This window comes from Nothobranchius furzeri, chromosome 8 (assembly GCF_043380555.1).
Source record: "Nothobranchius furzeri strain GRZ-AD chromosome 8, NfurGRZ-RIMD1, whole genome shotgun sequence".
NCBI classification, from domain to species: domain Eukaryota; kingdom Metazoa; phylum Chordata; class Actinopteri; order Cyprinodontiformes; family Nothobranchiidae; genus Nothobranchius; species Nothobranchius furzeri.
In genome coordinates, this window is record NC_091748.1 from 55,902,166 (window position 1) to 55,907,625 (window position 5,460).

A 5,460-nucleotide genomic window follows, 5' to 3' on the forward strand; every position below is an offset into this window, starting at 1 on the left:
TAATAATAAATAAAACAACTCTACAAGCAGAAGAAAACGCCCCAGTCACCACTAACTATCCTGTTTATTTATTGCAGATGGCTGTACTGATTATTTTTTACATGATTTGTTCTGTAAAAGTTGGCTTTTTTGGTAGTCTACAGTTTTTTATGTCAGTTTAAATTACAATTTCAGGGGCAATTCTAAAATATTATGGATCATGATAAAGATCTATTGGAGATCTACCCCAACTTTTGGACTGCTCTGCCAGTCACTGTGGCTCAAGCTGAGAGGAGCTTTTCAAAACTTGATCAAGTCATACCTGAGGTCACCTATGTTTCAGGGGTGGCTCACTAACCTGGCTCTGATTAGTATCAATCACTCAGTAGGGGAGCAGATTTCATGTGATGACATTATTGATGACGTTGCATCAAGGTTAGGTTTTAATTTTAGTTTGTGTTTTCTATTCTAAGTGCAATGCTGTAGTGATTATCTTTAGTTTGTTATGTGTGAAATATTTTTGCTATTTAGAATATTATCTATTATGTTCATATATTCTTAATATTTAGTTATTGTTTGTTTTTGTATATTTGATTCTATATATTTTGATACAGTATATAATGTATAGTGCTTTACATTCTGACAACTTCATAGTAATTAATGTAAATATGTGCAACTTAGAAAAATGAATGTTCAATAGTCGTTCTAATAAAACATGCCTGTTTGTAGAAAACATGCGTGTGTTCATGCAGGTGGGGTGGTGTGGTGTGGTGGTGGTGGAGGGGGGGCAGTTGGGGGGGGGGGGGGCGCTCAAAGGGGGCCTCGCCCGGGGAGTAATTCGATGTAGAACCACCACTGCTTGGGTCAGAGATGGTTATTGATCCTGGAAACAGAAACTGAACTCAAATGTCTGCCAAAAATCTTTAAACATTCTGTATCCTGTTTTTATTCCGAAAAGTTTCTTCTGGTGTTTTTACAACTTTCTGCAACAAAACATCCATCAATTAACATCAAAGCTTCCCTTTAAGGCAAGCGCAGTATGGTCAACAGTGGGAAGAAAAACTCCCGTTTAACAAGAAGGAATAATGATATAAAAACCACTTGCAGCAGGAAGGTTGCAGGTTCTAGTCCCTTTCTGCATGGAGTTGGCATGTTCTCCCATGATTGATTACATTTTAAACTAGATTCTCTGTAAGTCGCTTTGGAAAAAAGGATCTGACAAATAAATGAATTTAAAACTTTTCACTCTTTCAGTAAATCTACTTCCAGTAAATTAAATATGAACAAAAGTAGAAAAATGAAAGCTGGTTGGTCTCCTGCAGAATGCCTCGAAAGCCCAAGTTCACAGAGAAGCCGTTTTGAAAACTTGTTCATTTTGGTTTAAAACAACACTAAGCACATTTTTACACTTTAACCACTTCCTTAAAAGTGGGGCTCATCGATTGTGTTTACATGGGACAGCACTCTGCAGCTCTCTGCTGACCAGAATCAGCTCTTGACAGTTTTGTGGAGCGGGTAGGTGCCCTAGGAGGCGCTCTTTACCTGCTTAACTCCTAGAATTCCAACATAAAATCTCAATAACAGTAGTTTGACGGCTGCCATTTTGGCGATTAAATGCAGACTGGCGATGACGTTGTGGAGCACAATGTTTTAAGTGCGCTACAAGTTAACTCACGGATATGTAACCCTCATGAGATTAAAAAATATATCATTTTAATCCAAACCTTGAAAAGAAGTCTCTTCCTACTGACCAGTTTTCATCAACTTTCCCCTCTCAACCTGAAGCAGCATCAATTCTAATGCTTGTTTTACTGAGAATGTTCTTCTAAAAGCCGTTTTAGCAGCTTTTTTGAATACAAGGTGTAGGATTTGGTAAATTGAGTGCTTTAAGAGCTCAATTTATATTACCTCTACTTATGACTCATAAACTGTGATATGCTATATAAATATAGACTATCAATCTGCTTGGTCTTTGTGTGTTTAATCAGAAGATTCTAGGATTCTTTGTTTTATTCAGGGATTGTAAACACTTTGTTTTGATTCAAGGAAAGAGCATCAGATGCAATCACACTGTGTTCTACCTCACCCTTTGGAGACCCTCTTCACGGATCTGGAGGTCATCGAGGTCGGATGACCTCTTAGCACCCAGGTCCAGCAGATTGACCACAGCGCCGACTTCTCCAGTCCAGAGATGTCACCAGGCACACAGGTTGGATGGAACCGTTTGCGTCTAGACTCTTAAGGAGTCGGAACAAAATCAGATTTGTTCTGCAGGAACCGTTTGCTGTGTCAGCTTTGCAACAACCTTGACGGCGTGTCAAGGCTGCCTCTTAGTTAAAGAGACTTCACCTCGGACGGCCGTTTACGTAGCTTCCTCTAGAACTGAATGCTGAGTGATGAGAGCTGGAATGTGACTCCAACGTGAACTGGAACGAACTGCTACTGCAACAGCCGAATCACCAGAGTGATTCTGTTTTAATATTCTCATGTTAGTATTTGTGTGACCAACCAGAGGTTGACATGTTGAGGAATATTACCAAGACAACCTCAGAAAACACGCCTTCTTTCAGATACCAGATGCTCTGATCTGGGCTAAAGAAATATCTATGTGTCACGTGTTTGACTTAACTTCAACTCGTCCTTGTGTGAGTGTAAATGGTGATGGCCTTGTCATGTCAACATTACTGATCAATGTAATCATAACATAACATTCATTTCAAACTTCAGTCATTCAAACACTGATTAATGAAAGCATTTCATTTATATTATAATTATTATAAGTGACAATAAACAAACATTTATTTAATGATTATTTAACTTGTAAGTTTTAAATGTTCACATTGTATTTAAGAATTCATTCTTTGATCAAGCGACTAATCCGAGCTGCGAGTGGTCACTTATTCAGGCTTGAGGCCTTGAGGAAGGAACATCATTGTTGACAATACATTATCATGTGTTCAGAGCTGCAGAGAGGCTCTGAACTCCGGCTGATGGGATGAAGGTAGGCAGATTAAAGGAACGGCATGCAGTCTCGTGTCTCCATTTTGACCAGATATTGAAGAGTCAAACTGTACTTAAAAACTGACCATTACTGGACATTACAAAGGATTATGACCAGAGTGAGCACGCTGGAAAGCTGGTTGCTTAGCAATGGCGGTGCTGTCCTTCATCCACGGGAAAAATGTACATGTAAACAATAAAGTCATCATGCTGACAGCTTGTGGGAGACAGACAAGAACAACTATATTTCTTTTTTGATAGTTTATTTTATTGGAATAATAACATGGGGAAAAAAAGCACACACAGAAATAGGAAAAGCCAGGAAGCCAGGGCAACATGAGAACTATCTAACTAAAATCTGAAAACAGTCCAAATGGCTGCCTTGGGAGTTCTAGTGTTAACACTGTTAGCTATTTTTTGTGCCGGTAGGAAATAAAATGCTAGCAGTTAGCTTTTTCCATTCAGCGACCATCACTAAAAAACACAAGAAGAAGAAAAAAGAGGTTTGCTTTTTTGTTGGCATCATGGTGGAGCCTGGAAGTAAAACTCAGAGAATAATGTCCTTGGAGGGGAAGCAAAGAGCTAAAACCTGAGTGAAATCTGGCACAGTCTACACTCATTCCTAAAGGAGGCAATGAAATCACGGACTGATGGTGACCTGGCTTTGTTGCTACTGGACTTGTAAGTATTATTATTATTTTTTGTCCAGCAGAATGGATCGTTTTACTTTGCGGCTTATTTATAAGCCTTGGCTCAAGTAACACCTGGAACACACCAAATGTGGAAGTGTGATAATGCGCCGCGAAGCGTCGTGGAATGATGAGCATTTCTAATCGGTGCCCTTGTTAACTTACAGTCTCGGTCACATCAGCTGTGAAGCGCCCCGAAGGCTCGCCCGTGCAGCAATCGTTTCGACTTGAGCTCAAATTTTTTCATAAGCTGTGAGTGACCCGCTTCAATTCAGGCAGGAAACCAAACCAAAACAGAAGAGGTAGGCAGGTAAATTTAACAAAATAAAATAAAAATTTCAAAATAAAACATCGCAATTGATAAATGTGATCATTTTTGTGTATCTAAACAGACTAGAGAGATGAAAATGAACACACACACACACACACACACACACACACACACACACACACACACACACACACACACACACACACACACCTGCAGAGAAACAGCTTTCCCATAATTTTAAATGCGGTTTTTACATCAAAAGATGGATTTAATAAACCTAAAATGCCTAACACACAGTGAATGGGTTAAAATGTACAAATAAGGAGCAAATTTGCCTTTCTCACATTGTGTTCATGCATGTTAATGTGGACATGGGTGTGATGTGTGGGTGTGAGAGTGAAAAGCTGGGCAGCTGGATGCCAGCAGGGTTACACACACACCAGATCCCTGGAGTTCAGCAATGAGCAGATGCATGTTGTCATGGCAATAACCGCTGTGTGTTTGTGTAGTGTGTTGCAGGCCCCCTTCACGCCCCCTCCAACCCTCTGTTTGAAAAGTAATCACCTCATCATGTCATGGAATTAAATTCTACATTTCAAAGCGGTTGTCCACTATGACATAACATCCATCAGCTGACAGGTGTGGTGTCTCACAACTTTTACTGATGATGGACAACAAATATTAAAAATAAAGATAATGCTCCCCCTGGAGAATCTTTAACCTCTCCTCCGCCCACGCAGACCTCCGAGGCACTCCTCCTCACAAACTGCTACATCGTCTTGTGAAGCGGGATTTTACAGTGAGGATGATGAGAGGAGATAGTGTGTAGGCATCATTAGTTTGTTATCGGCTGCCTGGTGGAGACGGAGACATCCGTGTGAAGGTGTGAGGACAGACCTCGTCTAACAGTGGTGAGTAAAGTCTGTAGTCATTTATGACATATAAATGTAATCTGAGATGCAGTTAGACTCAAAGTGATGAAGAAGGATTCTGCAAATTTTTACTTAGTTTTGCAGCTTTTTGAAGGAGGAAAAGTTAGAAACAAAGAAATCTGTCAACTCAAGACAGCAGCAGGGTATGGAAATCTATGTCTATCTATCTATCTATCTATCTATCTATCTATCTATCTATCTATCTATCTATCTATCTATCTATCTATCTATCTATCTATCATCTATCTATCTATCTATCTATCTATCTATCTATCTATCTATCTATCTATCTATCTATCTATCTATCTATCTATCTATCTATCTATCTATCTATCTATCTATCTATCTATCTATCTATCTATCTATCTATCTATCTATCTATCTATCTATCTATCTATCTATCTATCTATCTGTCTGTCTGTCTGTCTGTCTGTCTGTCTGTCTGTCTGTCTGTCTGTCTGTCTGTCTGTCTGTCTGTCTGTCTGTCTGTCTGTCTGTCTGTCTGTCTGTCTGTCTGTCTGTCTGTCTGTCCATCTATCTATCTATCTATCTATCTATCATCTAACGCTCTATCTATCTATCTATCTAT

The 5,460-nt window shown here is 39.4% G+C and overlaps 1 protein-coding gene across 2 annotated transcripts in view; it reads left to right on the top strand.

Annotated features, from left to right (window-relative positions):
• Positions 1-5,460, top strand: part of slc1a6 (solute carrier family 1 member 6) — a 49,194-nt gene that overhangs the window by 1,652 nt on the left and 42,082 nt on the right. Inside the window, exons 2-4 of one of the 2 annotated variants that reach the window (XM_054730074.2) lie at positions 2,026-2,467; positions 4,449-4,578; positions 4,680-4,850. The gene's annotated coding sequence lies outside the window, so the exon portion shown is untranslated. The remainder of the gene's footprint in view (positions 1-2,025; positions 2,468-4,448; positions 4,579-4,679; positions 4,851-5,460) is intronic. The other variant, XM_054730075.2, reaches the window with a different exon arrangement.